Genomic DNA, 20689 nt, shown 5'->3' on the forward strand with positions numbered 1-20689 from the left:
GCTCCCCATGTCCCATGATCCTGTACTTGCCTAATCCTGTACATGCCTGTACATGCCTAAGGATTAGGCTTACCATAGTTATAAGCAAGGAGTGCAAAGCAGATTATTCCAAAGAGAATAGCAGTTAACATCCCATAGTGCCAAACCTATTCTTAGCCGAGAAGGACTTAAACGAGAAGGACTCTACCAAGAAGGACTTTACTGAGAAGGGTCTCTAACCCCCTAAATCTTAGAAGGAACTCCAATCCTCCTAAATTAGGCCTCTAACCCAAGGTCAGTCAAGCATCCTTGCCTTTTATTGAGAGGAGCCTTTAATGGTCTCTGTCTTAGGAGAGACTCCAACTCCCCTGAGTTAAGCCTGTAACCTAATTCCATTCTTTTCCCGGGTATGCATATACCCAGAGTCATCCAATCAGTGCTATTTCTTTGGGTGAGAGTTCTCTCAGTATCATTCCTTCAGGGTTTGCCAGAAAGAAGTTACTGGACCCCACCACTTACCCCAAGTTAGCATTTGGGTCAGGGGTTTCCGCACTATAGTCCCTTCCATGGTCACTAGAAAGACGTTACAGGAAAGGAGTTCCAGTCCAGACTCCATTCTTAGATCTCATGCAAGAAAGAATTCAGGGTGAGTCCACAGTGTGAAGTGAAGGCAAGTTTATGAAGAAAGCAGAGGAATAAAAGAATGACCACTCCATAGACAAAGCAAACCCAAAGGCTGCTGGTTGCCCATGTTTATGGTTATTTATTGATGATATGCTAATCAAGGGGTTGATCATTCATGCTTCCCCTTTTTAGACCATATAGGGTAACTTCCTGATGCTGCCATGGCATTTGTAAACTGTTACGGCACTGGTGAGAGCGGGGCAGTGAGGACGACCAGAGGCCACTCTAGTGACCATCTTGATTTTGGTGGGTTTTGGCCAGCTTCTTTATTGCAACCTGTTTCATTAGCAAAGTCTTTATGATCTGTATTTTGTGCCGACCTTTCATCTCATCCTGTGACTTAGAAGGCCTTAACCATCTGGGAATGCAGCCCAGTAAGTCTCAGCCTTATTTTACCCAGCTCCTATTCAAGATGGACTTGCTCTGGCTCACATGCCTTTGACAAAATAACACTAAGCTTAAACATTGATTTGCTCATTCATTCATTCATTCACCTCATGCCTTTGTTTCAGATACTGGAATGATGAAAGTGTTTTAATACCTTAAAAAAAAAAAAAACTACACTCAGTCAAACAGCTTTTTGACAGTAAATAATAAGTATGTATTTCAAATACAGAAAACTTAAGAGTGTGTAAGAGCTAACTTTAGACTAACCTGAGGGTTTCAAAGGCCTGAACTCACACTCATGTCTTCTCCCTATATTTAAACAACTTCTTTAATACTACTTGTAAGGCACCCTAACAATCAAACAATAGGTCTAAAGTCCTAGAATATGACCCTCTACCATCCATTTAGTCACTGTTAAGAAATATGATTTAAACATGACCATCTGACATCATGTGCCTCTTCATGTAATGCAGTAAGAAGGAAACATCTCTCATGTAGTATTCCTCATAAAAATGCAGCATCTGAGTCCAATCATGAAGCAACATCAGATAACTGCAAATGGAGAAACATTCAACTATATTACTGACCTATCTTATCCTCTTTTAAAATGTCTAGGTTACAAAAGTCTAAGAAGGCCAGGTGCGATGGCTCATGCCTGTAATCCCAGTATTTTGGGAGGCCAACATGGGTGGATCACTTAAGGTCAACAGTTCAAGACCAGCCTGGCCAACATGGTGAAACCCTATCTCTACTAAAAATACAAACATTAGCTGGGTGTGATGGTGAATGCTTGTAATTCCAGCTACTTAGGAGGTATCGCTTGAGCCCAGGAGGTGGAGGTTGCAATGAGCCAAGTTTGTGCCACTGTACTCCAGCCTGGGCAGAGGATACTCCATCTGTAAATAACATAACATAACATAACATAACATAACATAACATAACATAACATAACACAACACAACATAAAACATAGAAGGCTAAGAAATGGTTCAAGGTTTGAAAAGACTGAAGAAATGAGCTAACTACTAAACACAACTCATATTGCATCTTGGGTTGGTAAAACAGTTGATAGGATAATCATTCATGAAAAAGTTATCAAAATGCCTATGTGGTCTATAGATTGTTAATACCATATCAATGTTAAATGTCTTGATAATTGTCTTGTGTTTACAAACAAGAATGTTCTTGTTCTTAGAAAACACAACTATTTAGGGATATATACAAACAGAAAATAATAGTGCAAATATGATTTTAAAATATGGTGATAATTGCTAAATATGAATATTTGAAAGATTTTGTACTATTATTTACAACTTTTCTGTAAGTTCTAAATGAGTTCACATAAAAGATTAACAAAATGATTAAACATGTACTTGCCAATTAAGAGATCTGAGAAAACAAAAGTGTTCCAGTCCTACTCTCATGAGTATAAAAGAAAGATAAAGAAACAAGTAAAATATGTAATAAATACTTATAAATCGTGATAAATGCTATTTTAAAACCCTACAGTGTTTAAATAAGAAATAATGGGACTGGGAAGGTTTCAATGGGAACCACTGATGTAAAGGTCAGGGACTGTCTCAGCGAGAAGGTGACATGTGAAAACCCGTCTCTTCAGAGGCACGTAGAAACCCAGGGAAAAGCAACAGAGGCATCTGGGCCAGCATGTGCAAAGGTCATGAAGTGGGTCCCCAGGTTTTTAATCACAGTCTAAATTTACAAGACAGAAAAAAAAATGTGGCAGCAGGGTACCAGAGCAGCAGGAGTATAAAATCAGAACAGCCTATGGAATTATTTTGGACATATGAACATGGTTCCAACAAGTTAATACCACTGCAGATGGCTAAAAAACAACGACAGCAAGGAGCAAGCCAAGTTTTTGAAATGAAATTTCTTATCTGAGTGAAAAAATGAGAATAATCACAAGATCAATATGTGGTAATTCATATAACAAGGTCACCTGTTATAGCCACAAACCAATCAGTATGTTTTCCAATCCAGAGGGTAGAAAAGATTATTGGTCCACAGCACAAAGATTATTTGTGCTGACAACTAAAGTCATCTTTGAATGAGAAGAAGAGTGACCTGGCCCACCTAAAATTTCCTCCAAAATGATATATAAATACCTCTATGGGGGGATGGGTAATTCTTTGATTATACCAGAAATTCATAAATTCTTCATCAAGAATTGTAGCTGTGTAATGAATCTAAATTTGGAGTTCTATCACATATGTAATTGACAGAAGATTTGAAATACCATCTGTTATATTTAAACTTCAGAAATTTTCTCTAGAAATGTTCCTTTTCTCAAGGAAAGAAGACTCTTTAATACTTGTTTGGTAGAATAAAAAATGAGATGTTCCAACAGGCTGCCAGCAACATTTTTTTTCGAAAATACAACAGCTGAATTCACAAATTGTCCCAGCATTTCATTACTACATGTTCCTAAACTCATAAAAAGTACTTTCAACACCAATCAATACAACAGTGAAAAAAGAGAAATAGAGCTCTACATTCTTGTTTTTCTATCTTTAAATAGGATTAATTTAACGCTTACCTATTCCTCCATATCTTTCTTTAACTTATCTAGTTATATAGTTCATTTTCCTAAAATTCCACATAAGTTTATACTCTATTTACACATTAGCAGAAGGAGAAGCCTATTATGAACAATTATTAATTTAAGCAAATCTGGAGTTCATCTAATTCCTTCTTAAATAAAAGTCAGTATGAATCCAATCAGCTGCACACCCCTTGCGTATGGTGATTAAGTGCTCCTGGACTGTATCTGTTCAACTTGACATCTACTTCGTTATGTTATAATTATTATTATTACACAAGATGGAGTCTTTAATTTACATCAGTATTTTACAGGCATTGCTTCACTGACTCCTCAAAACAACCATTTGAGCATTATAATCTCCATTCTATACAGGAGCAGACTAAAGCCTAGCAAAGTCAAGTTACTTGCCTAAGGTCAATGACTCAGTCACTATACAGTGAGTCCTATTATGTATGTGGTGGAGAAACTTACTCACCTTTTGGTTGTAACATGAAATCTAGCTCCTTATTCAAGCACTCCAACCTGCCTATATTTAGGAATAGATGATGGCGCTCTCTCTCTTTCTCTCTGTATGTATATGTACATATATCTGTGTGTATGTGTATATATGTGTGCGTGTATATATACACATATACACACAAATATATATATGTTGATATACATGTATACACATATATGTGTGTACATATACATTCAAAGGCATAATATTTTTATACCTAATCATTAAAATAATTTTTCCGGCCGGGCGCGGTGGCTCAAGCCTGTAATCCCAGCACTCTGGGAGGCCGAGACGGGCGGATCATGAGGTCAGGAGATCCAGACCATCCTGGCTAACATGCTGAAACCCTGTCTCTACTAAAAAATACAAAAAACTAGCCAGGCGAGGTGGCAGGCACCTGTAGTCCCAGCTACTCGGGAGGCTGAGGCAGGAGAATGGTATAAACCCAGGAGGCGGAGCTTGCAGTGAGCAGAGATCCGGCCACTGCACTCCAGCCTGGGCGACAGAGCAAGACTCCGTCTCAATAAAAAAAAATTAAAATAATAATAATAATTCTTCCTTATGTTAAGAAAATCTAATATGAAACGTTTGGGTAAATTTGACTTTCAATCACCACAATACTTCAATTTTGTTTTCATTTGCTGTTTTCCTTCTCTCTTCCTCCCTCCCTCCCTTCCTGCCTTCTTTCTTCCTCCCACCACACCTTCCTTCCTACCTTCCCTTCTCTCTTCCTTCCTTCCATTCTTCCTTTCTTTACTTATTTAGTAATATACCCTGCTTTCTTCCCCAAAAGTTTGAGATACTAAATAATCCCCCTGCTCTTGTTCTCATCAGTACATGCACTCAATCCATGCTCTCTGTACGACTCATCGCAGAAATAAGTACTGTAACGGTGAGGACTGCTCCCTTTCATATCTGCCCATACAGCACTCCTATTTTTATCCTACACATTGTTGAGGTCACCTTATTTTTATGACTTCATCATCCATCAAAGGCATTTCTGCTGCTCAGCATATAATCTAAGTAGATGTATCAATTGACTTGTCTCCATTTTAGCTACATTTTCTTTGTCATAACACCCTAATGCAGGGCACAAGACAAACTATACACATCTCCTTAGTGCTGCACTTAGGAATATTACACTTAGGCTCACAAGGAGCAAATGTCAACAGTTCATTGTTTTTTCTGATCTCACGTTACCATGTTAGTCTTCTGAAAAGGGCTTCCCGTCTTCACGTGGAACGACCAGCTTTCAGTTAATCAGTGACATGGAAAAGAATAATAGTTAAATCCATGGGTTTTCCTACTGGATTTTAGGAAACTAAGTCACCTTCTTGTTTTCATTCAAGGGCAGTCTTTGCTTTTTTCTGTTAAGAGGGCTGGGTTCATCTGTCTAACATGAATAAAGGCACTCGGCATCATGTTGATGCCACTGAACTGCAGTCTGATAATTGATCTGCTTCCTTTATTTACAGTTTTTGATTAGATGCCAGACCTCATTGATGTAATCCACTGTCTGGAAATTAAATTAAAATGAAGACTCCTTGTTTTCCTTTTAAATTCATCTCTGTACTTGAGTAGTATTTTCGTGGTTTGAGTATAATATGTGTGAAGTCTATATCTATGTGAATCATGAGAAAGGAACGTACAACAATTATTTTGATCATTTGGGGAAACTTTTATTGCTGAGTGTTATCCCTTCCTAATATTTCACACTTTTCACATAAATAATACAAAATTATTGCCTAAGGACTTCATGGCCTTTTTTTTTTTTTTTTTTTTTTTTTTGAGACGGAGTCTCGCTCTGTCGCCCAGGCTGGAGTGCAGTGGCCCGATCTCGGCTCACTGCAAGCTCCGCCTCCTGGGTTCACGCCATTCTCCTGCCGCAGCCTCCCGAGTAGCTGGGACTACAGGCACCCGCCACCTCGCCCGGCTAGTTTTTTGTATTTTTTTTTTTAGTAGAGATGGGGTTTCACCGTGTTAGCCAGGATGGTCTTGATCTCCTGACCTCGTGATCCGCCCGTCTCGGCCTCCCAAAGTGCTGGGATTACAGGCTTGAGCCACAGCGCCCGGCCCCCTTCCTAGTATTTCACACTTTTCACATAAATAATACAAAATTATTGCCTAAGGACTTCATGGCTTTTTAAAACTGAATATCACCCCCTCCTCAACATCATGCTTCTTTTATTATGCTCACATTCCTCACAACACCTGTAAATGCTTTAGATAATACTTGTACTTCATTTTACCATTGAATACACACATAATATGCATGTCTATGCATTCGAAATATTTAAAGGAGACATGTTTTAATCCTTAGAGTAACCATATGAATGAGGTAGTATTGTTATCCTCATTTGACGGTTAAAAAAACAAGTTCAAAAAGGTTCCCCTTTGGACACCCAAGTCATGAGGCCAGAATTTTAAAGGAGAGTTCACTCTCTTAATTACACTGTGTTTTAATTACATTGCTTTTCCACCCTTTCTGTCACCTCTGTAATGTAGTTTGGTCAATAAAAATAATTACAGGTAGTATCATCATCATTTTACAGCTCAGAGAGGCTAAATGACTTGTCTAAGTTCACACAGCTAATGAGTAATCAAGGCTCAGACTCAAGGCTTCTGACTTTAAGTCCTTTGTTGTTTCACTATATAATGTTGTATTTAATGTTCACATAAAAACAGGAACCAAATTACAATTTCATACTATGAAGGAACAACAAGTTTTAATGCATCCTTTACGTAGATTCGTTTTCTTCATGCCAACGAAGAAGCAAACCTACCTGGCTTATTATTTTTAAATAACACACTCATAGATATATATTACACATATGTGGTAAGTTCAAGGATTTGGGGGTTGACCACAGAAAAGGCAAGACCCCAAGAGGCACTACCACAGAGCATGCTTTATTGCAACTTACGGTTGCATGAGAGAGGAAATTCCTCCCAGCAATAGTACTTCCAGAAACAGTGGCAGGTGGTCACTACTCAGAAGGAGAATAGGTCAAGGGATCTCCAAGGGAGGAGAACTTGGAGAGGGGCTTACATGCCTAGGTTAGGGCATTCAGCAGCAAACTATCTGGGTTAGAGGGATCAAAGGGCAGCAGGGTTTGGTGTCTTTATTGCTGGAGTTTGTCTTATCTATGGTTAGCAGATGCTCGGTGCAGACTCACAAGCTACGTAAAACAGGCAAGCTCTAAGTGTCCAAAAATATGCTTATTTGGGCTATATTTAAAGCAATTGGATGTGTAAGAATTTGAGTTGGGTTCTAGCTAACCATCCTAGCCTGCTATGAAGAAGTAAACAACATAGAGGCCAAATCAAGCTAATACACCAGGGCCTTTAGCCCGTTTCTGTAACACTATACGCATGAACATGGATGAGGCTGGAGGCTATTATCCTTAGAAAACTAATGCAGAAACAGAAAGCCAAATCACATGTTCTCACTTACAACTGGGAACTAAATAATAAGAACTCATGAACAGAAAGAAGGAAACAACAGACACGAAATAGGTTCTATTTGAGGGTGGAGGATGGGAGGAGAAAGAGGAGCAGAAAAGATAACTATTTGGTACTGGGCTTAATACCTGGGTGATGAAATAATCTGTACAACAAACCCCCATGACATGAGTTTACCTATGTAACAATCCATCACATGTAGCCCCGAACCTAAAATAAAAGTTTATTTATGTATATACACACACAAATCTCTCATCTACTGACTGAATTTCAGGTAATCTGTGAGACAGTGAAAAACAATAGTTAAATCCATGGGCTTTCCTCCTCTTTATATTTTTAACAAACTACTTCATAACCCTGATTTCACACTACAAGCAGAAAGAAATAAATGCCTGGGTTTTGCAAGCCGTATGGTTATTATCATCAAACTCAGCTAGCACCACAAATCATGGTATATGTTATTTGCTTAACCAACTGATATGTAAACTGGATCTTGGATTTTGCCTTTTCTATGTATTGTAGCCTCTATTCTGTCTTTAGCATTTTCTCCAAATGAAGTGTAGATTGTGAGCTGAGTTCTGGCTGCTAGCTATTTTTGGCAAACTGTTGACTCCTTACAATATTTATAAAATACCCTATCAAGAACTAAAGACTGTTTACAGAATCGCTGAAATTTACATAAAAACTCCCTAGCCCTAGGTTTAAATCAGCATTCATAGCCTTAGTGCATGCCCAAAGTTTTCAACATATTTGTTTAGATACTTGCAAAAAACTTTAGGGTTGAAAGGTACAAATGATAATGTTAGGGCAGTCTCTTAAATTTGCAGATCAGAGTAAATGATGTCTCAGGGACACAAAAGTAGATGACAGCAACAATAGATGAGAAGTCAGGAATCATAGCTCAAACTGAGTTCTTGAACTATGCCATGCTGCCACTTCATAAATTCTTCACAGTTGGTCTTTGACCAAGAGAATACATCGAAGGTGGATAGTAAGAGGCATAACCACTGCCCCATGTAGTACTTTTACAATGTTGACCCTTGTCAGATAGGGCTCCATATAATAAAAAAGACGTAAGATAACTGTGAGGGAATAATGATCCACTGATAACAGTATCTGGATACTGCTAACACAGCCCATATTATTTTCATTGGAAGAGTTATTTCTTTTATCAAAGATATCATAGACCTGATCACTGAATTTGACCAAAAAACCTGGAATTCTTTAATCCTGTTTTTTTCTGAATTTTAAATTTACTTTTAATATGCACAGTTAATTATTAGAAATTGCTAAGAAAACACCATTACTGACTAAACCATTCCCTATGCAACACAGAGGTAGTGGGAGGAAGAATGTCAATTTGCTAAGTATTTTTACCAACCAGATTATTTTACAAAGTATCAACAATCAGACTTTTCACTATGTTTAAAAGAGCTTTTTTCTCAAATTGGGGAACATCATATGTGGAAAGAAGAAAAATCAAAGAAGTTTAGGGGGATTCATTACTCACATTCATAGAGCCTTTATTAGAATGCTTCCAAAACTTTCTAGAGACAGAATTCCATCTTTTGATAATTAAGAATAAAAAGGAAGGACTTCCACATATCTAAGTAATATTAAAGGCACCACCTGTGTAGTTTATAATCTATACATATTTACATTGATTAATGAACCTGCCAACTAGAATAAATGAAAATTAATCAGAAATTACATTTATGAAATAAACATTACATGAAACTTGAAATAATGAGCACATTAAATTTGTTTGCCTAAATGTCTTTAACCAGAAGAGGAAGAAAGAGGACGATGAGGAGGAAGAGGAAAAAGAGAAATGTATAGAGAAGAGAGCCCCAGATTAGGAAGCTAAAGATCTGAGACCTGGTCCTAATTCCAGTACTTATTAATGGTGCAGGTTTGAATGAGCCAATACCCTCCTGAAGGCTCTGCTTCTCCCTCTGCCACTCTGTCAGGGCTGCTGTGAGTGAGTGTTTCTGGGAAACTACCATGGGTCTCCTGGGGAGTGAGAATTGACCGTGTCTAGTCTTTTCAGGGAAGTGTGTGACCTGCTGTACAGGATTTGCCTGACATGGTCTTTGTCTCAGGGTTTTGTGTGCATTACATACTGGGAAAATGATGGTCTAGTCACACTAGATGAGCCTGCCCCAAAGATGCTTGAAAAGTAGCTGCCATTCATCATAAAACCCCACCCCAAACAACATTCTTTCATACAAAAACACAATTAAACAAGCAAAAAACTCTATAGGCAATTTGAATACAAAAATCTCCTCCTTCCCTGACCTTGCCCAGAGCTGAGAACCACTGACTTAGGTGAAATCTACTTAGGGTTGAGTGCAGCTACAAGAGTAGAGTTAATTGGCCAGGCACAGTGACTCATGCCTGTAATCCCAACACTTTGGTAGGCTGAGGCAGGCAGATCAAGACCATCCTGGCCAACATGGTGAAACCCCATCTCTACTGAAAATACAAAAATTAGCTAGGTGTGGGTTTGTGTGCCTGTAATCCCAGCTACTCGGGAGGCTGAGGCAGGAGAATCACTTTAACCCAGGAGGCGGAGGTTGCAGTGAGCTGAGATCATGCCACTGCACTCCAGACTGGCAAAAGAGCAAGACTCCATCTAAAAAAAAAAAAAAAAAAAAGTAGACTTAATTAACAAGAGCACTTTCCGGATAAAATATTGATAAGGTCCTAGGAGTTGCTTAAGACATATTATGTGGTTTGAGGAATTCATAATAGCAGAAGTCTCCATTTATGTAACAACCAATGGAATAAACAGTGCAAAGAGTTAGTTTCATAATCTAAGAAATGTACCATTTTTATTAAAACAACTGTCTCTAAATTACTTTGGCCGTTTCTAATTAAAATTACTTTAAATATGTTTCATCTAATATAGTGTAGAGATTTTATGTTTTTATTGCATGCTTAGAACACTTGCAAATTCAGTAGGTCTAAAATGTAATTTTGACCTTTCCTTAAAGCATACATATCATTGTCAAATAATCTGAAAGAAAATCTGAAACATAAAAAAGGTGAAAAAAATGAATTTTTGAATGGAAGAGTCCTTTTTTCATTCTATCAGCAAAAATTCACTTTTGCCTTTTGTAACCATTTTGGAAATCTAGTTGACTAACCAGGGTTAGTACAATTCCCTACATTTTTATGTTTCTTATCTAATTTCAAGACAAAGGCAGAAAAAGGTTGTGTCTGGGCACAGCTGCCACACAGCATGAAATGAACCCCAGCAGAGTGGCGTAGTCACCAAGAGCAGCCAGCACATACCAAATTGGGAGTGATTAATGCATGATGTACCAACTAGATAGTCTAATTAAATAACAGTGGTTAATTACTAATTAGTATGTGACTTATGTAGATAGAAGTACTTAGACTTGTCAGATGTTAAAAAGAACATTGAAAAAATCAAAACTCTGTCATTTCAATGATCTATTTAAAAATGATGCATCAGAGGTTTTTTTTTTGCTCTCATTTGCCTAGCCAAAACACACACTGAATAACCTGTTTTCTCTTTCGAAAACTGATGTCCTTATTCTACTTAAATAATAACATTACCTTTGATGTAATGAAGGACTATAAAGCCTAAAATGGTATAATATTTTGAAGTGGTGGGGAGGGTAACATAGTGTCTAATATTCATTTAAACACCACCATATTTGAAATATATCATTATTAATCAGTTGGATACATTTCGTTCTTACTTCTTACATGCTTATCAAGTGCATACTTAGAAAGCCCTGGTTTCAACTAAAAAGTCCTCTAGTTAGCCAATCCAGTGACAAGCACTCAGAACACACAAATCTATTTTCTGAGTGATTCATGGTCCCTGGTCTTTGGGGTAAGAGGAGGGCCAGCAGAATTCGATCCTTGCTTTTAGAAATCATACAAGATTTCTTTCCACAACTGTGAGACTTGGTGGGTTTGGGTTTTTTCCTTTTTTGGCATCTACAGAAAAAAATACCATCTGTCTCATCACCAAAAAAAAAAAAAAAAAAAAAAGGAAAGAAAGAAAAGGAAAAGCTTGATATGGCATAGTGATGCCAACCTTTACTTTCAATTATTTATCACCTAAAACACACATAAACACACACACACACACACACACACAGAGAAAGCTTCATAAATAATGTTTCCTCCTTTTGTGAAAAGTGTAGGTGGAAATACTACATGTATCCTCCTAAATGAATGGCTTCACCCAGAGCATCAGATTGATGCTCATCTTTACTAAACATTATTTTTTCACAACCTCACCAAAAATCCAACTAATCATACCTTTCCCATCTCCTTGGTGATAGTGACACATTTGCCGCCTTGAAACAAAAACCCATAAACAAAAGATAACACTCGAAAATCCACAACACTTTTGCCTGAAAGGAGGCTTAAGGATGGAGGGACTATCCTATAATTTATCAATTTATATCTGTGGCCAGAATAACACTCATCAGAATCATCAAGGATATTCAATTAAAATGCACTTCTCTGAGTCCCCCCTAACACCTCACAGAATCTCTATTTTTGGCAGGCACCCAGGTGATACTGATGCAACCTAAATTATAAAGGCGGTTTGTGGGGCTCAGGGTACTCCACCAATACTTTGCATCATCCACAAACCTTCAGGCACTCTGTTCACCATTGACCTCTGCCTTCATCCCCATTAGCTCTTAAAGATGAAAGCAAACTGTGACTTTGTATTTCCACTAAAGAATAAAGGGAAATGTGGCAAGAAATCAGGGTGAAGAATTAACTGTCAAGTCATGTTTTGTTTCCTATCTAGTGTAAAACACTCATTGATTGAAATATAGACTTATGGAGTGAAAGCCCTAGAGAAAAAAAATTAAATAATCCCAAAACAATAATTAAGTTAGGAGGAAGAAAGCTGAAGTAAGAAAGAGGAAAGGGCAACCATTCCTAGGGCAGGTGGGACACAGGGAGAAAGGGAGACTCTGCTGTGGCCATGGGGATGGTCCCGTTTCCACCTGGGAGGTGAACTGAGTGAATTCCCAAAGTTAGGTCTGCAAGCAAACAGTGCTAAATTACCCTTGCTAGCTTGGAACCAGGAGGAATGGCTTCACCCAGAGGCTGGGACTGGCTGGGTAACTGGCTGCCTTTAAGGAAAAGGGAAAGAAGCCAAATGTGCTACTGAACAGCACCAGGAGAAGCAGCAGTAGTGAGAGGTAGTGGACATAAAAACAAAGCAGCCAGGTAGGGTGCAGGGGAGGCAGAACCCTATGAACCCCACTCCAACAAAAACTGAAGGGAGTTGGGAGGAAGGGGTAGTGCTATCAATCCAGTCAATGGGGGTGACCCACAGATTTACAGTTTATTCCTGGGTATTTTGTTTTACTCGTTTTTGAAACACAGAGACGGCAACTCTGTAATATTTCCAAGCTAGTGGGGTGTTGTAATTAAGCCTGTTCCCACCAAAATAAAACTCTCTACATCAAAATTTTCTTAAATCCCATTATATCTAAATGAGTTGTATAGTCTTATTTGTTGTTTGGTAAATCCAATTGTATCTCAATGAGGTGTATAATATTTGTTTTTGTTATTGTTGCTTACTTTCATATAACAAACAAATCTGTCATATATATAATTAACAGACTGTTAGGGGTCAACTTGGGAAATTATTATACTTGTACTTATTTTATTGTTTCTATTAGGAGAATACATTCTGAATCCTGAATTCTGAAGAGTTAATTTATAAGCAAATTTTTGGATCAGTACATGTGGGTAATTGAGGACTTCCTGTAAAACTAAATTCTGGCAAGTTCTAGCTCCTATAGGTATCTTTGCTACAAATGTTTACCCACAGTGCCCTCTAGTGGTTTTAATTCTCATTTCAACATAAACAAAAAAAAAAATTGAGCAAAACCTTTTTCATCTTATGAGATGAACATATGCACGTAAGTCTTAGAATCATATAATCCAAAAATTTTATGTCCAAAAAATGCCAAGAAATCTTATTTGAGTATATTATATATATAATCAAAAATTAATCACTGATCACCATGACATAAAAGAAATACATTCTTCATGGAATCGATAAATAAAAGCCTTTCTGGATTTTATTCTTTTTCAATTAAGAATATCAATATGGATACAATAATGACTGACTTCAGACTTCTTTCTAATTTAAATTTTCTTTTTCATTTTTTTTTTAAGTCCAGCATCCCCTCTTTTAGATGATACACTGTTCTTGGACAGATCTTGTAGGTAGTACAAGTAATAATAGCCAAAAAAGAAAAAATTGTCTTATGGTAACTACATCATCTGTATCTCAAATCTCCGATTTATATATTACTACTGTAGCCAGCAATTTTTTTTTTCTGAACTGAGTTTGCTAAGGTTTTTCAGATGCCTCTCAACAAATAAAATCTCCTAAGTGAGGCCAATCATAGAAATTACAGCAGGCTTGTGCTGTTCTCAGGCTAGATGCAAGGTAGTGTGCCTTAAGCTTAATTAAATTATATTATTTTCACATACGTATCACAGCATTTCACAGAACATAGAAAAAAACACAGTACAACAAATAGAGGCTATAAGGAAAGATCACAGTAAGGAGAACAAAGAAAATGAAGGAAGAAAGAAAGAAAAGTGTCAACATAAAAGCACAACATCAAGGGGAAAAAAATAGCAGTAACCAAAAGATGGGAGATACCAGTGTTCATTTTCCTTGCTACATCTAGGTGATTAACCATATAGTACAAGAAAGTACACCACCTGTGGAATTGGGTAGTGTAATGTATCTTTTGATTATGCATAGATCTACTTATACTTACCAAATAATAGGAGGTTCGGAAGTTTGGAAAAAAACAATGCAGTGGTTTTCAAAGTGTTATCCCAGATTTAGGAGCATCAGCATCACCTGGGAACGTGTTAGAACTTCTCAGGCCATACCCCAGCTATTTCTACCTCGGGCTCATATCCTCCCTGGAAGCAGACACTTCATGTTAGGTCATGAGAAACTCAGCTCCTCAGGCACCTGGCCTACAGTCATTGGCCTCATCTTTCAATCTCATCTTATCCCCTCATCCTAACCCCAAGGCCTCATCAGGTCTGCTGAGGGAGCATGTCCATACCACCCTTAGTGACAAAGGGAAAATGCTTCTGTTATTCTCTGCACCACAGTGGGGTGACTGGAACTCTGTAAGGTTGCCATGGCCCCTCTACCTGCCATGGCCTATCTACCTAAAGCCAGTTCAGTTCTATTGTTTTTGTGCTGTGGGGGACAGGGACTTCTGAATATGGCTTCCCACTGCCCTGGCTTCACCATGTAAAGGACACAAGTCTTTCCTTCTCTACTCCACAGCTGTATCTGTGCTCTCTATTGTTCTCCTATGCCTCTCCCTTGAAAGTTTGTTGGGTTTCAAATCCTTTTTCAACTTCCAGTTTCTGGTCCAGCATGTCAGGAGCTTGGAAGTTGCCACTCCATCCTAACAGCAAGCAAAAAGCTGAGTGATCTGAAAAAGCAACAACTCTTCTTAGATCTGTCAGTGAAGTGAAGTCATAGGGCAAACCCTACACCAAACATTGGAGAGACAGACAGGCAAATACAGAGAATCACAACTTACCAAAGGAGGAATTCATGAGCAGAAACCACTTCAGGAACCAATGCTGAGGTACAGAAATCTGAGCTGCAACTGATAAGCTGATGGAGGTTTGGTGTGGACAAGTCTGAGAGCTAAAAACTCCAGGGAACCCAGCCACGGAGGACCCTCACACTTCTGTGAGTCTTACCTCCAGGTCCTCACAGTGACTATCAGAGAAAAATCCCCCTGTGCTTTCAGCAGTGGGGAGGGAAGAGGAACCATCTGAAATATGAAAGAAAGGATATTCTGTTCTTTGCAAGGCCTGCCCTCCAGAGCCTAACCTCCTGGAATTTTATCAGAGCCTAACCTACCTGGGGGAAGGGAAATACCTAACTCCAGACCACTCTAGTCATCATATCCAGCCTAAGTTGGGGAAAAACTGTGAAGCACTGGTGAAGTTCAGAGCCCAGGGCCACAGGCTCATTAAAAGTCTGAGACCTAGACTGGGTGCAGTGACTCACACCTGTAATCCCAGCACTTTGGGAGGCTGCAGGTTGATCACTTGACCTCAGGAGTTCGAGATCAACCTGAGCAGCATGGCGAAACCCCATCCTTCCAAAAAATACAAACATTAATTAGGGTGTGGTGGTATACGCCTGTAGTCCTAGCTACTTCGGAGGCTGGGGTGGAAGGATCACTTAAGGCTGGAAGGTTAAGGCAGCGGCAGCAAGCCCTGTTCACGCCACTACTGGACATGAGCCTGGGTGACAAAGTGAGACCCTGTCCAAAAAAAAAAACAAAACAAAACAAAAAAAACAAAAAACACGCAAGCAAGCAAGAAAGAGAAAAAAGAAAAAAAGTGTGACAATCAGAGGACTACAAAAGACTTCCCCTCCCCCCACACCCTACTAATGCACCACTGAAGGCCTATTTACTGCACTTCTTTCTATCCAGTACATCACGTCCTCCTTTCAACAAGAAATTACAAGGAAAACAATTATAAAACAAAAACCCCAGTTTGAAAAAAACTGAACTGGTATCAGAACCAGAGTCCCATATGCCAGGAAAGTTGGAATTGTTAGACCAGGAATGTTTAAAAACTATCATTAATATGCTAAGGGCTTTTATCAAAAAAAAAAAAACTTGCAAGAACAGATGGATAACATAAGCAGAAAGATGAAATTCTAAGAAAGGATTTTTTTAAATGTTACAGATCAAAACAAGTGGATCAGAAATGAAGAATGCCTTTGATTAGCTCATTCACAGATTGGACATGACTGAGGAAAAAATATTAAAACTTTTTTTTTTGAGAATATGTCAATAGAAATCTCCAAAACTAAAAAACAAAGAGAAAAAACAGAAAATAAAAAGGAATATATAAGAACCATGGGTTAACCAGGAAAGGTATAACTATGTGTAATGGGAATATCAGAAAAAGAAGTAACAGGAAAAAAAAAAAAAAGAAACAATATTTGAAGCAACAATGACTGAGAATTTTTCCAAATTAATGTTAGACAACAAACCACAGCTCCACGATGCTCACAGAACACCAGGCAGAACAAGTACCAAAAAAAGCACATAACACCTGGGCATATTGTATTCAAACTGCAGAAAATCAAAGGAAAAAAAATCTTAAAAGAAAACCAGAGGGAAAAAAACACCTTACATATAAAGGAAAAAAGATAAGAAATACATCCAACTTCACCTCAGAAATCACGCAATAAAAAGGGACTGGGGTGAAATACAGTGCTCCCCCTTATCCATGGTTTTGCTTTCCAAGATTTCAGTTGCTCTCTGTCAACAGTGGTCTGAAAATATTAAATGAAAAATTCTACATATAAATAATTCATAACTTTTAAACCATGCACCATTCTAAGTAGTGTGAAGAAATCTCACACCATCCCATTCCATTCCTCCTGGGAAGTGAATCATCTCTTTGTCCAGTGTATATATGTTTATATGCTATAAATGTATATAGTCACTTAATAGCCTTCTCACTTATCAGAGAACAGACAACAAAACAAAGTTTGGTATAACACCATAAGATATTTTGAGAGAGAAACCATATTTACATAACTTTTATTACAGTATATTATCATAATTATTCTATTTCATTAATATTGTTAATATCTCACTATGCCTAACTTATAAAATAAACTTGGTCATACATATGTATGTATGTATAGTAAAGAATACAGTTGTATTAGTCTATTTTCACGCTGCTGATAAAGGCATACTCAAGACTGGGATGAAAAAGAGGTTTAATTAAATTACAGTTCCACATGGCTGGGGAGGCCTCACGATCATGACGGAACGCAAGGAGAAGCAAGTCACGTCTTACATGGATGGGAGCAGGCAAAGACAGAGAGCTTGTGCAGGAGACCTCCTTTTTATCAAACCATCAGATCTCATGAGACTCATTCACTATCACAAGAGCAGCAACAGAAAGACCTCCACGTATGATTCAATTATCTCCACTTGGGTTGTTCCCACTACACATGAGAATTGTGGGAGTTACAATTCAAGATGAGATTTGGGTGGGACACAGCCAAACCATAACAATAGTATATACAGAGCTTATACTATCCTCAGTTTCAAGCATCCACTAGAAGTCTCAGAATGTATCCCCTACAGATAGGAGGGACTACCGTAATAAAGAGTTGAGAGAAAGGAACTCATTTTTTTCTAGAAGAAAAACCTAGAATTCTGTACCCTCTGAAATTATTCTTCAAAACTGAAAGAAAAATAAAGACTTTCTTAGACAAGAAAAAAATGAGAAAATTTGTTACTAGTAGATGTATCTTGCAGGAAATGTTAGAACAAAGTTATTCAGAGACAAGGGAAATGATATAGGTCAAAATTTCCAATCTTCATGAAGGAGAGCATTGTGAAGGAACAAATGAAGTTAAAATGAAGACTTTTGTTTCTATTATTCTTAATTGCTCTGACAATTTGTTCAAAATAATAAGAGCAAAAATGTATCTGATTATGTATTCTCATGTGTATATGCTTAGGTATAGTTTTCTATAAGTAAAATGAATGATAGCAATTATACAAGGGATGAGAGGGAGGAATTAGGAACATCTTATTATAAGGTACATGCACTACCCATCAAGTGGTACAGGGTTATTGGAAAGAGGACTTAGATTACTTATAAATGTACATTGTAAACTCTAGGACAAACACCTAAGAAGTAAGAAAACAAGTGTGGTGATATTCTAAGGAGAGAATATAAAATCATATAAAATATTCAATTTAAACCACAAAAGGCAGCAAAAGTTTGGAACACAGAAATGGAAGCAAAGAACAAGGGGCAATAAAGAGAAAATAGATGTTGACCGAGGAATAGTGAGTCTGGGTAAGGTCTCCAGGAGGTGGAGGGCTAGAATGGGAAAACTGATCTTCCAGAGCCCCTTCCAAGGCTCCCAGAATCTTGGCGCTTCACTTGCCAGGCATAGTGTGCTTTCCTGACACTGCTTCCCCATGTGGTGCAGGAACAGAGAGCTTCAATACCCAGAGCAGCAGGGAGACATGGCAACAGAGGGTAGTCAAGCAGAGGAAGAGGAAAGTGGCCTCCAGGGAAGCCAGAGCTGACTGAAGTGCTCCTAGGAACATCTATTCAATAATTCATTATTGTACCAAACCTGACGCACTCTCATTTGTCAGAGGTGGCCCCAGGTGGGTGTCAGTGTCACACATAGGGGGTAAAACTGTTCCTAGAGCAAACGATGATGAGAGAGCTGAAGGCAAATGCATACTTGAAGCCCCAGATGGGGACTATGTGGGAGACTAATGGGTCTGTGAAAGAGAACTCCAGTCCCAGTAAGAAATACATCACATAAATAGGGTATCTCAGCCTGAGGGCGCTCACAGGCACTTCCAGACCTTCTGATACGATGAAGCAACTGGACCACCGGAGGCTGTCAGCCTACTTCAGAAATTATGCCATCAGTAATTGAGGCCAGAGATCCACTCAAAAGAGCAGATCTTGGAAATACTGATGTTAGAGCAGTCCCTGACCATTTTGCACAAGGATACCCAGAACTGGATGCAGAAGCATCATCCGTAGAATGTCAAAACAGGCTCTGGTCCTGGTGAAATGCTTGCAGAGAGAACCTGGTCAAACAAAGAATAAGGTCACAGCCCATGAGCTGGGAAAGAAGGCAGTGCTCCTGGGAGGAACAGCAGTGGCCCCAGGCTTCAAGTGTAAACCAGTGGAGCCCCAACCAAAGGGTGTATTCCAGAAAGAATGTTGGAATATATACCGGGTACTCCAAGAACAGCTGGGCTGGAATACACACAAAGAAACACAGCCTGTATATGAAAGAGTTGTGTATGCGCAACAGGTTTTAGCCTGTTCTGAGCAGAAAAGGACCAAAGACTGGAAGGTGGCACCTGAGCGCATCCTACCTGAGTCCCAGAGTTTCTGACATTTGAAGAAGTGGCTGTGTATTTTTCTGAGGAAGAATGGCAATTATTGCATCCTCCTGAGAAGACTCTACAATGTTGTAATGCAGAGTATCTATGAAACTGTCATCTCTCTAGGATTAAAGCTAAAATATGACACTGGAAATGATCATCCTGTATGTTTCTGCACCAGAAATACAAATGTTAGGATGCAAAGTATCAAAAAAGACCAGAATGAAATTGCCCAGAAAACAACAGGCAGGGAAAATCATGGTGATACACACAAGGTACAGAAACAGTATGGAGCTTTTCCAAGGAAGTAAAGAAACTTGCCACTTGTAAACAAGAGCTTCCAAAACTTATGTATCTTCATGGGAAACATCACACAGGAGAGAAATCTTTTAAATCTCAGGAATGTGAGAAAAGCTTCAGTTAGCTCTGATCTTATTAAGTTCCAGAGAATTCACACTCAACAAAAAACCTGTAAATGTCAACAATGTGACACGAGGTTTAGATGGAGTTCAGATCTTAGTAAGTGCTACATGACATATCAAGGAGTAAAACCATATAGATGCTCATGGTGTGGGAAAAGCTTTAGTCATGATACAAATCTATACATCCAAGTAATTCACATGGGAGAGAAGTTCTTTAAATGTCATGAATGTGGAAAAAGATTTATTCAGAACTTCCACCTTATCAAACACCAGAGAACCCACACACATGAACTGCCTTATACTTGTATCATATGCAGAAGAAACTTTAGTAGGTGGTTGAGCCTTCTTAGACATGGGAAAAGCCACAGAAGAAGGACGGCATGTCCAGTGTCTCTAAACTGAGGATTTACCACATAGAGCTTCACCTTAGAAGTGATGAAAGGATACAAAATTATGAGGCATTCGATGATAGCAATCTGTCACCAATAGAACATTTGGGAGGGGTAGATCTTACGCTTCACAAAAAGGAATCTAAGTTGTCTTATTCAGCATTGCATTTTCAGTGCCTAGCACAAGTCTTAAACATAATGAGTATTTTATAAACAAAAAAATGAAAGTATACCTCTGAGATATCTTTACCTATCTATCTACATGTATGTATCCGGTTATTCAAAGCTTCCCCACCCCCAGTCATCTAAATTCTTCCAGTATCAGGTGT

General features: G+C 38.4%; 1 protein-coding gene and 1 pseudogene across 5 annotated transcripts in view; one reads left to right on the forward strand and one right to left on the reverse strand.

Annotated features, from left to right (window-relative positions):
* Positions 1 to 20689, reverse strand: part of LOC105470104 (transmembrane protein 117) — a 579101-nt gene that overhangs the window by 391939 nt on the left and 166473 nt on the right. The gene's annotated exons all lie outside the window — the stretch shown is intronic.
* Positions 18862 to 20373, forward strand: LOC105470101 (zinc finger protein 75D pseudogene; annotated as a pseudogene).

This window comes from Macaca nemestrina, chromosome 10 (genome assembly GCF_043159975.1).
Source record: "Macaca nemestrina isolate mMacNem1 chromosome 10, mMacNem.hap1, whole genome shotgun sequence".
Taxonomy (NCBI): domain Eukaryota; kingdom Metazoa; phylum Chordata; class Mammalia; order Primates; family Cercopithecidae; genus Macaca; species Macaca nemestrina.